The sequence below is a fragment of the Sebastes fasciatus genome, chromosome 5 (assembly GCF_043250625.1).
Source record: "Sebastes fasciatus isolate fSebFas1 chromosome 5, fSebFas1.pri, whole genome shotgun sequence".
NCBI classification, from domain to species: domain Eukaryota; kingdom Metazoa; phylum Chordata; class Actinopteri; order Perciformes; family Sebastidae; genus Sebastes; species Sebastes fasciatus.
In genome coordinates this window covers 26,824,768-26,844,539 of record NC_133799.1, presented here as the reverse complement: position 1 = coordinate 26,844,539, position 19,772 = coordinate 26,824,768, and positions in this window count along the sequence as shown.

Genomic DNA, 19,772 nt, shown 5'->3' with positions numbered 1-19,772 from the left:
CTATTTTTTTCCCCATGAGTTTTCCACTATTTCAGTCTGGGATACATCTTCATAATGTAAAATCCTTGTGTGTACACTAAGTGTCATTAAATTGGTGAATTATTGTGGGGTAGAGCCTTTTTGGAGAATATTTGGTATTGTTCACACTGTTAGTGCTATTCAGCGTTGATAGACCTTTGCATTTGGTGAGCTCACCTAAAAAGAACAAAACAGAAACCAAGACGTCACATACATTAACTACACCGAGACATGAAACAAGTGGTAAAACAAAACAATAAAAACTTTATTCATTAAAGAATAATATAAATAGATAAACAATCCTATCCTTTCTCTCTCTAACTATAAAATTAGCAGAACACAAAGACAGACTGTATAAACTGCAGAACTGAAAAGAAAAACGGATGTTTAATTTCACTCATATATCTGAAATGCTGCATTACTTCTCTCATTTTTGTGAATTGATGTCTGTGAGGTTTATCCAGGGAAGATTTTTCCCTACTTCTGATAACTATATTTCAACACCATGCATCCTGTTTCACGCTTAGTAGCACAAGTTCACACCTGGGAGCTATTTCTATTGAGCAGGTGTATACAAGAGCTTATAGGCACCTTGTTCAAGAGCTTATAGGCACCTTGTTCAAATCAACCACAGTTAAGGAGTGAATGGAGAACATTAATCAGTGACTTTCACCGCTCAGATAAACCCTCAAAGGACATCAGCTCAATCATTTACATTCAGACTCAGTGTAAATATAAATGTAAGTAAGAAACTAGACAACAATCACAAGTGAAATGGCTCAACTTCACTTCACTGAGTTCACACTGCACAGATGAGAGTGCTTATGTTTCTACATCATGTGACAATTTTATTTTTATCTAGAAACTTCCAGTGAATTCTTTCTCTTCTCTCCCTTCGTGGGAAGAATGAGTGCAGAAAAAAGTTATTAATTGACCAGGCAAAAGGAAGTGAGCGCGACTTGTCAATCAGCCAGCCACACCCATATCCTGTTCTCCCATTGGATGCCGTCAGTTTCCATGGCCACCTCTGTTTTGCACTTCTGCTCTGTCAAAATAGTAGCAGTCAGGCTGTGCATGAGTCATGGAGATACAGAAAGGAGCTAACTTGTTTGCTTTAGAAAAGGCTTGTTTTTTAGACAAAGCCTTTAGCATGATGTATTGTCATCATAACAGCTGGAGATAAACACAGCAAGTAGCAATCCTCGAGCTTTCCTGCAGGCTGTACCTCCGATTTTTGTTTCTTTTTTTGCAGATACATGGAGTGCATATTTTTCCTTGCATGGTAGAAGTTCGAGCACATGATTTCAATGTACTGTGAAGTGCTAAAAACAAACCCCATAGTTTTCAGTGTTAAAGAGAATAGGAGTGCACACTCTGACTCTGCACTGTGGCTTCCTGTTGGCTCAGCAGCCAGATGCATATACCATGTGCCTGCAACTGATTTACAACTTAACACATTGTTATTTTTTCCGTCTTTCTTGCCTCTACTCTAGAGGCATGTAGAGGCTCTACATGCATACATTTCTAACGAAGTAGAAAACCGTAAGACTACAAAGGAAGTAAAAGTAATGTAAAGGTTTTTGAAAGACACCAATACCTTCGCAGTGAAGCTGCTGACAGCCAGCATTGTGTGCCTTTATGGCCTGTGACCTCATAAAACAAGGCGGTGCATACTTCCCAGTCATTCAGGCTGCATGTTTAAAACAAATAACTAACTTGTAAATCATAAGTTACATCACTAAAACATTTCATTTTGCATTTATATATTAATTGCTTTTAAAGGATAAGGCTGGCGATATTCTGTATTTTTATTGTTGTCAACAGATCCCCTGAAAAGACCAAAACAATGTGTAAGTCCATCCCTCAATACGCTCCAACTTCTCTTTTTAAAATAGCTCAAGAATTTCCTAAAACAGCTTGGCAATGTAACTTTTAGCAAATGTTACTCAAACAGGAGGAAATTGTGTATGCTGTATCAACGTGGAGCTAATTTTAGATACTTCTACTGGGTAGATTAGTAATGGAGTACTACATCATATCATGTGTTTGTTTGTTTATAGGTGAAAAGTAACTAGTATAAGCGGCAAATACATATTTTTATGTAAAATGTTAATCTAAAAAATTAATTAGTGACTACAGCTCTCAGATAAATGTAGTGGAGTAAAAAGTACAATATTTACCTCTGAGATATAGTGCACTAGAAGTAGAAAGTAGTACCAAAAGTGTTCACAGTAAAAAAAAATAGTATATTATGTTTACAGTGAGAGTAGGATTGACTCATAAGAAACTACAATATGCACCTTGGTAGCCGAGGGGTTGCAGCACATGCCATATAATCGCAACGTCCCGGGGTCTTTGTTGCATGTTTTGCCCCTCTCTCTCTCCCCAAATTCTACACTGTCATCTGTCAAATAAAGGCGAAATGCTAAAAAAATGGTAGGCTAATGAAGGTCATGAACATGTCACCCGGTGCAACGGTATGGCTCATTCATGTGTTTTTAATAGTCTTTGGACAACAACCGAGGTCTCTGGCACAGAGAAATATCAGGTGTATCAGGATTTGGCTACACAGGCAGTACTTCTCAATAGGATCTTAATAAGATCTGTGGTTTTGGTCTTTGAATGAGACTGTTTTGTTTCTTTTTTAAACAGAGTTTATTTCTGAATTTTGTTAATACAACTCTGACAATCCACTGCACAAACATGCTTGGACTGATAGATATCCCACCCACCCACTTACCCATGACAATACCCAGAGGGCACTCACAAAAAACAAGTGTACAAAAATAAATATAAATAAATAAATACACACAAATAAAAAAAAATAGTCATAGTAAAAAATAAAATAAAAAAATAGATAAATAAATTAAATAAAGATAAAATAAATAAACTATGATAAATTGTTAGAATGAATGAGACTGTTTGACAGTAAAAAATATAGAAAATCAATAGATTTATCCTTTAAAATCTTTTCAAATGTGGGCTTTTTAGTGAAAAAAAACTGTAGAATCCCATGATATCTCACCAGCCGTGTCAGTTTAAGGGACAATATGAGGTCTTTGTTAGTTTGTAAGTTTGTCAGCTGTTGTTTTTCCTCATATTTCTGTAAGGCCGTAGAACTCTCACCCTGTGGTCTAATAGGCGTTTTTCCACAGAAGACATTTTGAATTGTCACAGCAGGAAAAGCACAGGCGTAGTAAATAATGAAATTAATGACAGCTGGATTCCATTTAGCTGCTTCGATTTCAGGTTCCTGCTATTGCGCACGCTGACTCACCGTCACGCTCACCGGGACACTTGAATAGAGCAGAGCCATCGTTAGTGTTATTAGTAACACCTGTGCTTATCCTACTGTGACAAGTCCAAATGTCTGCTGTGAGAAAGGTCTAATTAGCACAGGTGTTTCTCAACACAGCTACCTCAGGTATATACCCAGTGTTAATTGATACGTTTACACTGAAATGAGTCGATCAAGAGTAATCATTAATCAATATTACAAGAAACCAATGATCAGGAAGGAGGTCAAAGGTCAGAGCCACAGCTGCCTGCGGGGTTTGAAGTTACTAGCTTGCAGTCCTTACTTTAACTCTGACCCTGCAGAAGCCTCTGCTTTGCCTTGTATAGTCTATATAACACAATTCAGGCCATTTCTTCACCTCAATTGGACAAAATTATTTATTCATGACCCTAGTTCACTCTTTGTCTGGTGTAGCAGTAGAAGAAGTAGACCCTATTTTTAACTCACACAGACGAATGCTCTCTAAGGTCGATATGCTTTGGTGTATTTTTAATAAGGCGTATCGCTAAATAAATAATTTTCACTCCATGATCTTGGGATTCGAGCTCAAATCACACCATTATTACATATATTTTTCATTTTCATAAATATTTAACTCACTTGACAACTCACTATAACTAAACAAGGTGAGTGACGCTGCCGTAAATTGGTGTTAATATAGAGAAATTCCTCATACTTTTCCTTACAGAGTTTCATCAGTGTGATTGTGGGGTTTCCTGAAAAAAATCTCAACACAACAACCATGATTTAAAAAGAAATCAAGCTCTCCGTTGTCATTCCTTCCTCTGGAGCGGCTCGGCAGTGTAAGGGCATTAAATATTGAGCAGCAGCAGGTAGGGAAGATGGTGCTCTGTTCCTAGAAAATGTCTCCTCTCTGCTCACCAGGTCCCAGGTCTGTCACACACAAAGGAAATCAATAGCAGCCAATAGTAGGGGGGGGGCAAAGGATGCACACGTCCTCACCATTTGAGAGATACAGTGGGAAGCATCTAACACATGACTTGTCAGAGCTGGAAAAATACCATTGTCATTTGATAACATATCTCTTTTGGGGGATAAAACATGTGACGATCAGCTCGCCTGGCTCCAGTAACCTTTGCCCCCTGAGAAAGGTCAACATGGGAGATCAAAGGTGGTCCATCTGCACGGCCAGTGGAGTCAGTGTGCAGCGTACAATGAGGCAGTCTCTTCAGAGACCTGCACCCCCCCCCCCCCCCATCTGTGGAATGAATCAACACCCCCATTGATCACGACTGTGGTTGTCACACACACATGCAAATTAACTCTGGAAAGCACACGCACACATTTGCTCATATAGACACGTCAAATGTTGGTATGCAAACGCACACAACGCTTAGTCACCACACACACGCATACAAGGTGAGATTACGTAAACCCGGGGCACGCGGAGGGCAGTGGGTTAGTGTGGATTTGAATAGCGATGAAGCGGTCAGAAGGCCTCACCCACAATGGACAGCTGAAGAAAAAAAAACTAAAAATAACATTGACTTAAGAAATACAGAACAATTATCTCCTCATTTGTCAATGATAAAGGTATCACAATTAATTTGTCATATACTGATATTTAAAAATGTCTAATAAGTCCATGAAATGATGCATATGCTCAGAAATGTGTAGTAAAAGCACTTCCAGCTAAACTCGGCCCGCCTTGTTGTTTCCTGTTCGTCCTTTAGGTTTGTAAACCTCCTTTTTCTTTCGTTCTCTCCATAAAACGGCATGAGGAATGTGGATCATCCAACACCCATATTTTGTTTTTCTTAAAGAATGTCAGCAAAGTAAAAAAAAAAAAAAAAAAAAGACAAATGAGTTCCTCTGATTTCATGTGTATTTATGCTCTTTAATTATCAAAAGCATGAAAAGAAAACCCGTCATTAGGCCTTCTTTTAATACATTTAACAGGAATAAACATGTTTAGTCCGTCAAGAAGCTCAAAGTTGTTGTTCTGCACGGCAACTAGCAGTGTACATCCAGTCCTACTTATTCTGGTAGCAGCGTGGTATGATAATGTACAGACTAGATATAAAGCCCCACTGTTCTGCACAGATGAATAGTCATGATTCATAGTTGAGGATGAAGTGAGTCTCACTCTGGATGGACATTTTCATGGTCTGATCAGTTTCACTGCTTTACTCAAAGTCTCTCTTAACTTTGTCTGCTTTATGATGTTTTTGTAATCATGATGTTTCTTCATTTTAGTCATTTCAGAATTGGATTGAAACATGGCTCTGTTTCTTATTTACTGAGCTATATTAAGACAGTTCCAGTTTTACGTCTAAGCCACAAAGAATAAGTGAATATACCCAAATCATAAATAGTTAAATAATTAAAGAATGGGGATCTATTAGCAGAAAAGGAATATAATATTCATAACTATATTTTCATTAGTGTATAATCACCTGAAAATAAGAATCGTGTTTTCATGAGCTTAGAATGAGCCCTTCATATCTACATAGGGAGCGGGTCCTCTTCACGGAGTCCGCCATGTTGTTCAAACCAAATTCTGAGGCTACATTTCAAATCACATACTTTTTCTTTTTACTTTTAGTACATACTGCAGCTGCCCTTACAAAGTGTGTATTGTTGCATGCAGTATGCATAAAATTGGGACATACTGCTTCCTCATAACATTGCTCCTTGAACTTTGACCCTCTTGCTCATATAACCGCTGCACAGAGGATTGTGGATCAGATTAGCCAGAACAGCATGCTGCAAAATGCTACAGATGTAGTAGGACATCCTTGTATTTTTGGCATACCGCATTTGACATACTATGTATTGGGACATACTAAATCTTTTTTCTGGTATACTAAATAGTATGGTAGTATGGGTATTGGAACGCACATGGGCTCTAGCGAGCGTTTTTTTACGTTACCTGAAGGCCACCGTAGTTCTCCAACACGCTTGTGAAACTGTGTTAACGTGAGTCGCAGAGTACTAAACCAGCCGCCGTCTGATTGCTGTGGCTCCTAAAGTTGTGTTATTATGGTATGGATGGCCTCTGAGTGAGGCAAACGGCGTTACCACGGTTTTGCACTCGACGGTTCACATTACCGCAGTCTTGGAAAGGGAGAAGTGAGCGGAGGGATACTCAGTTGGTTGCAATCTGCCAGGTCCAAATTCTTCTGGTTTTGTGTTTGTGGAAAAGTTCTCACTGTTTTGATATTTCTGTACTGCAGAAGAAATCACCTGTCAGTCAGTACAACAGTGGGATGTTTCCCTTGAATTTTCTGTTCTGATGAATTTTGAGTTTCTGTGGGATGTCGCTGTTCTCTTTTACTTTTATGCTACCTGCCTGCCTCCTCTAACATTTATTCAAAACATTCAAAAACGCATCACTTCTGTGGACCATAGGATTGTTTCCAGGAAATATTTACTATTTGATGCTCAACAGTAGCAAAAGTTAAAAGCTTTCATGCACCAACAACAGGTGGCATCACTGTTGTGTTGTGTCTTCTAGTGTTAAAGAAGAAAATAAGGCTTTTATTTGTGAGAGATTGTGTCTTTAAAATGGAAATACACAGAACAAAATGTTAAGATTTTACCACCATTATATAATGCTGTTTGCACACCAACACCTGAGATTCCTGTCTTTTAAAGCCAATATTTGTACATGTTTTCTTGTTATAGAATCTGTCAAATCATTCCAATAGCATAAATTGTGTTTGTAGAAAAATGAGACCATGACAGTGAGTCTATGCATTGTTTTCATCTCAGTTTCTACAGGTCAGATCCAAGGAGTAATGAAAATCGTAGTCAAGAGGTCTGTCACATTTGCTGTGTTAAATCTGCGTACTTTAAAGTTACAGATGCAACACTTCATCACAGATGTTTTCCCCACCTTGGTGCCTTGCATGCACCTTAAACACTTTTAACTTCCCACATCTAACTGTGAAGGAACTCAGCTAAACCCCCGACATGGTCATGGTGTCGCAGTTGGAATAGAAGCATCCACCGTATACTGTGGCACTTTTACACACTTACTGTCAAATGGAAAAAGTGAACTTTTCATTTCATTCAGTGGACTTTAGAGCAACTTTTAAGTGGGTTTTCTGGAAGATGGGAAACAAACAACCTGTTCGTTTATGGGGGAAAAAATCCTGGAAACCAAAACTGAGAGGCGCCACTGAATTGTGTTTGTTTTGTTTATTTTACAGCTCATTTGAGTACCCCCGCAGTAAACATATGTCCAAATGCCTCCAGTCAGGCGTGCATGACTCTGAATGCGACAAGTTGTTTTTTCCATGCGTCTATGAAGAAAAATCCTCTTGAAAGGTGAGAGTCAGCAGTTCAACAGCTGGTTTGTCCTTTGACCACCACACCCACTGATAGGGACACGTGTTAACAGGTCATATATGAAGCACCCACAGTTAAACATGCACTCACACATCTGCACGCATGCTTCAATGCCGCCACGAAAGTCTTCCTGGCTGTCATTTACAAGTCAAATGAACTATAAATGGAAAGTCCCACTGCAATGTACAGCACTATGTGTGTTTGTGTATTTTCTTATAATAATCATTATATCCTATAATAATAATAATAATAATAATCATAATAATAATAATAGTTTTTCATGATGCCATAATGATGCAAACATGAGTAAATTAATATGATTTCATCTGACATTTGGCTTCTCTATGGTTCTGACCACTAATTTATTGAACTGCTAAACTATATGTCATGTTGTCAATATATATGTATACTTTTCTTTTAGATAGATAGATAGATAGATAGATAGACGGATAGATAGATAGATAGATAGATAGATAGATAGATAGATAGATAGATAGATAGATAGATAGATAGATAGATAGATCAGTCAGTACGATTAAGTACAGTATAGTACAGTACTATTTTGCCGCTCAGTGACGACACCTTGTGGCCACGACTGTTTACTGCAGCTTTGATTTATGTGCTGGAGATGAACTGAGTGGAGTCATGAGCGCAGTGTGACACAGATGGTGCACTAGAGCCACTGGTTAGGAAACACTTGGCAGGTCAACACAAAAAAATCCTCCTCAGGCTAAAAAGAAAGAAAGAAAGAAAGAAAGAAAGAGGAAGATAATTTATGTCAGATGATATCAAAGGATTCTTCAGGAGCCAATAATAAATAAGTGTTGGATGGGTTCAGAGGGTAGAGCAGGTTGTCCACCAATCGGAAGGTCGGTGGTTCGATCCCCGGCTGCTCCGGGTCACATGTCGGTGTGTCCTTGAGCAAGACACTTAACCCCAAATTGCTCCCGGAGGCATAGCCATCGGTGTGTGAATGAGTATTTAGATTAAATCCTGATGGGCAAAGTTGGCACCTTAGTAGCCTCTGCCATCAGTGTATGTGTGAATGGGTGAATACTGACATGTAGTGTAAAGCGCTTTGAGTGGTCGGAAGACTAGAAAAGCGCTATATAAGTCCAAGTCCATTTACCATTTACCATTTAAAACTGTAATTTTTCCAAGAAACTGTTGAGTAATTCACATGAAGAGCAGTTATTAAATGACACACATGCTGCCACTCCTCTCTCATTTACTTATAAGCTACCTGTGCATCTAAAAAGACATGAATTGACTTGTACTTGTGCAGCATATGGCAACTCTGTAAAGGAAGTTTACTTTACAACCAACATAGCCTCTGACATTAACAAGTTGTCTAAATTAGTACATGCATCCTAATTTTATAAACATTTAGTCTGTATAAACTCCTATAAACAACTCAATTACACGGCAACCATGAACAATTCCAACATGTTAAGGCATTTGGCTGCACTAAAACTGATACTGATCATTCAACAACCAGTGTTATGAGGCCGCAAACCAGTGGAATAACACTGGCTGCAGTCACAATGTGAGAACACATTATTTTCTACGAGATGACTGCTCTGGTCTCAATACTGGCATCCAAAGTCTATTAAGGGACATTAAAAGACGGTATACTTTATAAACTGACACCATTATCACATTTCACTAAGCTACCCAAAAGATTTAGGAGTTGCTTCTTTCTCAGGAGTTTCCTGCATGAACAGAAATATCACTGAAATATCTAAATTACAACTGAACCCCCCCCCCATATATTTATAAATTTGCCAAAAAAATCACATCTACTAACTTTTTATCATCAAACAGCAACTGCTACTTCCACAATAATGTAGATGATCTTGAAAATGACATTTAACATGTTTACATGTTAAACATTTAAGCTTCATGTGGATGCAAGAATGGAAGAATAAATGATGTGATTTTAAATTTAGTCTTATGAATATGGCTTCAAACACTGCATTTTACTGATGCCATGGGATGCATTTTCTCCTTAAAGGGGCTCTCAAGTGATTACATTTAAAGTTGGGGGGCACACAAGAGACAGCTTTAAAGAAAGAACGGTCAAAATTGAAGCATCAGAGGATGAGATATGTTGATTTTTTTGTCTCTACTTTTGCCATCACTACACATACATTTACATATTGCACAGCTATCGTTTTTAGTGGAGGCAATTGTGAAACTGAAAGCAGTGCTAGACAACAAATCCAATGATAGTGATAACAAATCAGTAAAAGTTGAGATATCATAAACAAGAGCTAGACCAAATTTATTGTAAAAATTAGTTTCACACACAACACAGATTCACAAAACTATTTGTCAGTCAAATTAGCTCCATTCTTCATGCACCAACATACACATAGAGTCCATAAGAGTAAAAGTAAAAAGAGCAAAATACATATGAACAGTTAGCTCATTCAACAGTTAGCCTACTATGTTAGTGTTAGGCTTGGACAGCTATAGGCTAGTGGCTATAGCTAGCTGACTCTTGTGGTCCTCCATACCGTTTAGTTATTAAATACAGAAATAAATAAAAATAAAAATAAATAAATAAATGCTGAAATAAATAGATGTTGATAAGTACACAGGACATAAATACATATAAGTCTTAAATCTATTTCTACATTTTTGTTCACCTTCAGTTATTTATTTCTGTGTCCATATGTTACCTCATTAGTACAGAGACTGAGAAATATATAACAAAATACAATTTATTTATTCTTATATTTATTTATTTTCCCATGTATTTATTTCTGTATTCATTCATTTAATATTGTATTTATTTATTTATGCAATTTTCTTTAATTTTCGTATATACATTAATTTATATAAATAAATAATAATTTAATATATAATGTTATATATATATATATATATATTCTTGTATTTATTTATACATTTATTTATGCAATTTTCTTTTCTTATTTATTTATTTATTTATCTATCTATTTATTTATTTCAGCAGCATAAGCATGAGCAACATAATCGATCAACATGAGGGTGGGAAGCTCAGTTAGCTTACCTGGTAGAGCAGGCGCCCCATGTATCAAGGCTTGTCACAAAACAGAAAACTCAAGATTCCTTCAAGACAACATGAAAGTCATGACAGGAGTATCTGGGGACCTGTTGCATGACACAAGAGCAACACACAAGGCAAACTCTCTGATTCTGTACTTAGCTGGCTTTGGGATGACCTGGTTTTGACCTGTCCATTTGGCTTAGTAAAGACTTGTTTAATTCTGGTCCGGCCTCTGCCTTGTGTGTTGCTCTTGTGTCTTTACTAAAACACAACATGTACAACAGGTCCCCAGATACTTCTGTCATGACTTTCATGTTGAATTACTGCTGATTTATTTCAAATATTTAGATGGTAAATTGATATCAAATGCACATTCAATTCTACATATTCCAATATTATGAGAAAACAAGAAATAAGTCTTGAATGAATCTTGGGTGCTTCTGAATGAATGATTGTAACTTCAGGACAGTGCTGGAGACAGAGATGGGTTACAGTGAGATCAGAGCTTAAATGAGTAGCTTCACTTACCAAAAAGAAGTTTATTCAAGTATGCTATTAGTATTCTTCTTTTAAACTTAAAATAAGACAGTATACTTTCAGTTTACTTTTTATGTACTTATCAGAGATATACTTAACAAAAGTATACATACGTATACTTGGTTCATACTGACAAGTATACAGAAAAGTCTAAGTATACTTGGTTTATACTGACAAGTAAACAGAAGGTCTAAGTATACTTGTCTTATAGGCCCACTTGTACTTAATCTTTTGATCAAGATATATTTAAGAAAACTATACTTAAGTATTCTTGAAAGGTATACTTGGCTTACTTTTTTGATAGAGAAGCCTATTAAAGTGTGTGATGATATAACTTGAGAGGAAATATATACATTCCAGTGCATACTGTAGATGTTTAACGGATCTGTGGCACTTGCTTTGATTTCTTAGTCTTTTTTAGTAGCCTACATGTCTCATTTCATCCTCATCAGTGACCTGGTGTCACCTCTAGCTACAGCCCTGAAGTATGTACATCATATGAGTTCAATTGCTGAGTTGTTTGAAATCTACAGGGAAAAGAGAGGATTTTTCACAGTTTTTTTTTACTGTCAGTATAGTTATAAAGTTCACCTTTTAACCTTTAACAGTAAGTTGACTTGAGCCACTTAAACCTACCTGTTTACTGAAGACAAAGAAGTATGAAAATTGAAAACATGATAAACAAATATTGGGTGAAAACAGGCAATTAAAGTCATTGCAAACACACGTAAATATATTCATTTTACAATTTTTTTTTTTTTTAGAATTGCAAATAAAGACACAAAGACTCCAGTGTATGAGACAGTGATGCAAATTATTTCCTGGGAACAAGATATCTAAACATCTATCAAAACAAGTCGAGCAGAAATGGTTCTGCTGAATGATCAACATGATAGGCATCTGACCATGAGCATGGAGGTAGAGTGGGAGTAAATCACTGCACTTTTTCCAATGAAAAAATGTTTCCTCTTCCTCAGAAACGCCTCTTCATACCCTTTATCTCCCTGTCCAGGCACCTGCATCACGTCATGCAGTAGTTGCAATAAAGCATGGCAGAAATTCAAAGAGGAAACAGTTGAAGGGGATTTTAGGATTCCTTTGTTATTGTTTCACTCTGGCTCATATATTCCTGTGTAAATATACACTTTCAGTCATATGTGGGCGAGTAAGCATACATTATTGTTTGGTGAGATTTCCATTGTTTTCGTCTGTTGTTGCAGCAGTTTTAAACCATGAATCAGAACTATGTCTCATTCGGGATTACAGCTCAAAAATCGGTCTCACCAGGAATGTTGTTTCACCTCCTCTGTGCTTATTTTCACGGTAATTGGCATTCATTTCTTGTGTTGTAAGGGTTTTAAGACTCCAAGGCCCTGAACTTTGTACTCCTTGTGTTGTTGGTAGCTTGTGATTTTTGGTGATTAGGGAATTTGAATATATTCTAATATTGCTCTCATTATAAAATGGTGGGCCTGTATTGTTGGCCATTTACAGCCTTCAGTGTACATTGTTCTGTATCAACTTAAAACCCTCTGTCTGAGGAAGAGTGTCTGACTTCAGACAAGCCTCCTTTTGTTTTCTTTGTGCCATTAAAGGCCTGCAATTATGCATATATTGACCATATTAAATACATTTCTGCGCTTTTCTACATTCAGCCGCTCCTCTCTTTTTCCTTCTTGTCACTTTGCCTGGAAAATGCCAACATAAAAAAACACTTCAATCATCATATACAGGTACATACATGAGCTTTGACCTTTACATTTAACCCATTCTAAGCATTGAGCTGCTGCAAAGCGCCCGGGGAGCAACTGGGGGGGTTCAGTGTCTCGCTTAAGGACTCTTCAACATGTGGACAGGAGGAGCTAGGGATCGAACTGCTAACCTTTTTGTCAAAGGACGCTCTACCCACTGAGCCACAGCCGCTCCGACCCAGCATGTAGATTTCATTTCAATTTTGGTGGGGACACATATTAAGCAGGGGGGTCTGGGGGCAGGACATTTTCAGCGTCAAACAGTTAATTTCCTGCATTCTGGTGAATACTTCTGCATCAATTTGTGTTGGAAATGTCTTCATTTATGTAAAGGAAAACACAAATGTGCCAATATATAATAAAATATAATGCAGAAAGGCTCTCGGGTATTCTATTGTTTTCAAATATTTATTCTCCTGTAGATCAACTTTTCTCATTTAATGTTATCCCTGCTGAGTCGACACACATGATTTTGACATGATTTACTCTTCTATCCTCCTTTGTGTCTTTTGTTTTGAGAAGTAACCTCTTTAAATGTGCATGTGGCACCTATTCACTTCAATGAATTCATTTTAATTCATTTATAAACCCCTGGACATCCCCAACATGTAGTGTAATGATGTAAAGTGTCTGAGCGTGTCCTTGCCAGTGAGGTCAGTTGGAGGGAATACATGCTATACAAGCAGGTTTATCACATCTTGACGGCACAATCATAATGTCTCATCCTATTACGTTCCTCTGTGAGTTTCTCTCAGTTAATATACACACATGCTGTATAATTGCAATATCATACGAACTGAGAGTGTAACAAGAAGTTGCTAAGAGTCAACATATTTTCTGTGTTGCAACAGTCTTTGGGGGCTCCTCCTCCTTTTCTCCCCGTTCTACCATACAGGCTGACGCTCTATACATTACTGTACATTACTGTACATTACTCACATATGGTATTATATAATGTCAGGATATTGTGCAATAACTGAACCATGAAAACCCCAATAGGCTAACTCTGAAGGAATTCGTGAGGTAGTGAAAAATAACAGGAGGAGCGACAGAAAAAATACACCCAATGATATCCAAAACCACACCAGACTTTAGCTCGGAGCTTGTTTTGTGAATCGTGTATATTTGGAGCTAAAAGGAGACTTATGTGGACTGAAAAAAATGCACACACATTTATTTAACACTTACTTTTATTAGCAGTCAGACACAGGGAAATAAATGGTGCGGGTCAAAACTAACAGAAAATGTTTGTTTCTGAAAAAAGGAGCCCAATAAACCTGAAAGCATGCACATGGTTCACGTGCATATTTCATTATTTCAGCTTCAGGCTGGTCAAGTCGCCCTGAACCAACCCTTTGTACCCTTTTCTCCGGGGAACCCCTTTTTTTAGCAAGTGCTGAGTGATGTTTGGTCAGTCTGTTTGTTGACCGTGCACTCTCAGACCCCTCAGTGCTTTGCCAAAGGCCAGAGGTCTCCCAGGTTGGGCTGTTGAGAGTGACCGCTGGCCAGGACCCCGCGCCCCGAAATACAGCGGTACAACGGCCAGCTTGTTGCTGCGGTGGTACACTGAAAGTGGACCCAGCATGCTGGACTGTGACGCGCCGCAGCACAGCCTGGTAGTCTTCGCCCTCAGACCAGAGCAAATAAACACGACCAGCTACACAAACACGTTGGCGGGGGTTGGGAAAGCCCACGCACAGCCCGCTACTAAAGGAGGGCGTCTAAGTATAGAGGGCTGGTTGGAGATGATGTTGCAACATTGTTTTCGGACGGAGCTGTATCAGGTCCATTAGAGAGAAGTAAGAAGTAAAGTTTGGCTAATAAAAAATATCTAAAATTGCTGTAATTCAGTATTTTTTTCACATTTTTTGGAGTACACACAGAAGCTGATAAATAAATGCTTTCAATCATAAAGCCAAAGCCTTCAAAAGAGCCACTTTAGCCCCACAAGTAATCTTACTTCTACTTAATTAAGTCATTATCTTTTGGCATTTTATCTGTTTTTCCACCCCTTATGAAATGCAGCAGGAATAAAAATCTAATTGTGTATTTTATTACTGTGTCAACCCACGTCCACATTGAGTTGTTTTCCATCTCCTCTGTCTTATCTGAGGACTGCATGTAATTGTTTTCGCCAGACAGACCTTGTGAGTCGGCAACCGGACATTATGTAACTGTGTAATTCAATGATTAGTCGGTCGTGTCAGGGGAATAATACGGCAAAGCTATTTACAACCTCACAGTCCATCAGCCGTTTAATAAACTTTATGAAAACACTATGGTTAGTTGTGTTGCCCTTTCTCACAAGATCAATAAAACTGCAATAAATTAAAGACAGACAGAATGGAAAGGTGATCTGTTGGTTAAAGAGATGAGGCACAGAGGTCACAGGTTTGAGTCTGTCCTTGAGCAATACACTAAACCTAATATTACCACTTTCTCCTCCATATTGTCCACAACTGCAGTTCTGTATAGTGCCATGGAGGGTGTTGCATGTTAACTTAATCTGCATGAATATGCATACAACAAAAATGAGAAATAAGAAAATGTTTTATTTTATTTTTTGCCTTTATAAGTGATGCATGAGAGCTGACAGGAAAAGGGGGGAGAGAGATGCAACAAAGTAGCCCAGCTGAACTTTAACAAGGGACTTTCAGATTACAAAACCGCCAAGGCCATCAGGATGCCCCACAGTCAAACTGTTTTAAAAGTCCTGATCCGTGGTTGAACCAAGATCTGCCCCAAAATCTAATCATTTGACCTAGAGCATTCAGAGGAAGGGTGGCTTTCCTAGCTAGATTGACAATAAGGGGGTTTCTGAGCAGTTTCCAGAACAGAAGTGCTCGTCATCTAATTGCCAAAAAATGCAATTCTTGCAGAAATCTCGAAATGTCAAAAGTTTTTGATACCAAATCACAGCATGGCTTCTTCTATGGTGTTCCCCAAGGTCTTAGTGTATCAATGTGGTATTTTCGAGGGATTCTTGATAATTTTTTATCAATTCTGGAGTGGTAAAAATGATTAAATTTAGCACCACATCTGTGTAACAAATGGTATCGACCCAAAAATTGCTGCATGAGACATACCAGAGCATGGGAATGGCCATCACATACTTCTATCATAATGTTCTAAGCCCTTATACACTTTCACAATTTATTTTAATGTTCATTTCTGATTTATGAGTAGAACAACTTGTCACACAGTGCTGAGCTGCATTTCAAATTAATCTTCAGGTTCCCAGCTTTCAGATGATGTACACCACTTCTATGTGACATCTACTGTTGACCAGCTGACTCCCCCTAAAGATTCCCTGTACCCCTATAAAAAAAGACAAAAACGGTTCTATGTTGGTGTCTTAGGGTTAAAAAAGAACAACTTCTTGACCGTGATCAGAACTGACGTCACTCAGACATAGGCCAACATCATGACCAATTTATTTTTCTTTGTGTCATGTGTTGGTCTTATGACAAACTGTCCTTCTGTCAAGCACACACGCCTTTAGTGGAGCAATAACCTCTCATCAGTTCATTGCTAATGAGTCACCATCAGTGAATAAAGTCATTAATGCAGTGTGGGTGACCTAAGGTAAACAAGTTACTTTAGTGTCTAAAAGTGCTCAAATGTGGTTTATTTATGAACAAATGTCGTCTTATCCAAAAGGTTTCATCAGTCTTGCTTATGCGGATTCCAAATCATTTAAACCTCTGTGGGTCATTCACATCAAACAGGTTATACGAGAGCTGCCGAAGTCACACATGAGTCATCGTGGTCATATACAGTATAAATAAAGGTGTGAATTGTGAAATCACTTGGGCAGTGTATTGAGGAGGCATTACAAAATCTCCTGATAAGAGGTGTGTCACAGCAACAGTATTACTACTCAATAACTGCCCCTTAACCCTCCCATTATCGTTGGGGTCAAGTTGACCCCATTAAATGTTTAACGTCTCTAAATAAGTGCTTGATATCCTTTTTTTTTTAAACTTAATGACTTTTCCTAATTTAATGGGGATAACTGGGTAAACATAAAATTAACATGATAATGTTTTTTCAATGTCCTGTATGCACTTTGTATGCTTCAGTGTTCAATTTGACCCCAGGTTGTTTTAGACTGTATAAAACATAGAAGACATATGAACATTTTACACATGTTTGTTTAGGTTATTTTGACTGTTATTGAGGTCACTATCACATGCAATCTTATAACTGTTAGGGCCCTAACCTGCCATATACATACTTGTATAGTGCAAGAACCCCTGATATATCCCACATTATCTAAAGGGGTATTTAGATGGCCAACAAAGAGAAATGAAGTACCTGACACATAAAGTTGGGTAATAATTACAATAATTTCTGGAGGTTTAAATTGCTGACATCAAATTGACCCCAAGGATAAAAGATGTTAGTAAATTTGAGAATAACAGGAGAAGGAACAACACAATTATATTGTGGTGGGAACTACTTCTAAAAGCAGCACTAGAGGTCAAATGTCAACTGTACAAATTCAATTGAAGGAAGGTACAGTAATCATACAGCTTCAGCCTTTGGAGCAAGTGAAATAAGACATATGGGGATGTACCTAGGAGGAAACTGGAGATCATATCTGTTTCTCAAGAATAAATTTGTTTCTTAGGAACATATTTAATATTTATGTCATTTACATTGGCCGCTAATGACAAAACACATGCAAGAATCTCAGTTAAAACTGGTGGAAAATGCAGTCAAATATATTAATAAATGCTGCAAAACATACACAGAAGTGATTTTTTCTTAATGACTGATTGTGTTTTGTTTTGTGCTTTACCCTTAGGGGTCATCATAGTCATGGGCCATATGTATGAGGCGTTTCCTGCTTCCTGGACATGATATGAACACTGGCCACCAGAAAAATACTTGTATGTTGTACTGGAAATTGTGTCCATATTACAACCCGGTTCGGTAGATGGCATTGTGCTGAACCAGGTTTTTCTGTAATGATATTACTGTTTAAAGAGGATTACTTCGGCAGCTGAAATCCTGGGTTTACATGTGATCAAAAGTTTCTGAAAGGGCGAGGTGTGCTGACTAACAATCAGTTGAAAGTTGACTTCAGTCTGTTTTTCTCAGATTTTCTTCCAGAAACAGCAATGTGAGAGGATTTCCTTTATTTTATATGATTTGGCTTGTGATTTTAGATTTAGTTCAGTTTCTTTCTCAGTTTAGTTTAGAATAATTAATGTTTTCTTATCTACCTTCTTGAGTGTCCTTACGTTGTTTGTTTTGTGTAACAGCACAATCTCTTATAAATAAAGTAGGAATCTATCTATTTAACTTGATGACCTTCACATGTGCACAGTGACTGATAACATGCACACTATTATTAATTTTACAGTCACACACACACAAACCTGTAGGCTGCATTCATAAAGACTGCATTCATGACTGTCATCTTTGTTAAGCAACATGTGTCTGATTTCCTGGAGATAAGTGACTCATTGAAAAACATGAAAACTCTTGTCATGACTCAGTTGATTGAAATCACTGAATGAATGATTCAGACTTGCAACCGTGTAACTGTGGTGCTGCCTATCTTGGCCAGGACACTCTTGGAAAAGAGATTTTTAATCTCAGTGAGTTTTTACTCCTGGTTAAATAAAGGTTAAATAAAATTAAAAAAAGACTTTAATCCTGGGCAACAAAGATAAGTTAAAATATTTGTTTCTAAAAACGGACAGTTGCTTCTGTCAGGCGAGATCAGAGTCAAACGAATTAGGTCCATTTAAAAGGGCATTGTTTCATGTGACGGCTGTAGTATAAGCAACGGTAAATAAAAATGCACAATTGATAAACTGTATTTGTAATTCGTAAGGTTATCCGAATGTATAATCTCCAAATTATAAATCCTACATCACCCAAAAACTAACATCTGTCGACTGCTAGCAAACTCATTATTATTATTTATTTATGCATTTCTTTTTTTGTTCCTTTAATTATTTTCTACCCCCTCTTTTATTTTTGTTATTATATTATTTTATAACTTAAGTTATCTTTCCTATCCAATTGTGCCTTTTATGTTAGAAGTATTGAGTTTAGATTACAATGCCTTAAAGGTCCCATATTGTAAAAAGTGAGATTTTTATGTCTTTTATATTATAAAGCAGGTTTAAGTGATATATAAATACTGTGAAAGTATCAAAGGGCTTAATATACGGAGAAATACACACAGCCTGTATTCAGAAATTGTGCGTTTGAAACAAGCCGTTAGGATTTCTGTCCATTTGTGATGTCACAAATCTACTAATCATAAATCAGTTTATTTCCTGTTGCAGTGTATGTGAATGACATCAGCTGACAGGATGTAAACATGGACCAAAGCTGTTGCCTAGCAACGCAATTCTGTTGCCATTTCGTTGAAATGCGCTAAAACGGAGCGTTTCAGATAGAGGGTAAATACAGGTATATTCAGACACACAGTATGAGAAAAATAATGTGTTTTTTGAACATTAAAACATGTAAACATGTTCTAGTAGAAACCCAAAATACAAGCATGAACCTGTAAATGAGCATCATATGGAACCTTTAATGTTTGTAAATTAATTTTCTTCTTCTTTTTCTTCTTCAAAAACTATTTTCTGCTTCTTCCGGTTGGGACATGAACCGGAAGTGACGACGGCGACAGAGATTTTTTTTTTAGCCTCGCAAAACTATTTTAGCTATTTTAAAATTATAAACAGCCTCAACAACTCTACAAAAGCAGTACACAAAATAACAATCTGTGGTGTTGTTGAATTTTAAATATATTTTTCTTTAGATAACAGAGAAAACTAGTTTGACCTCACTA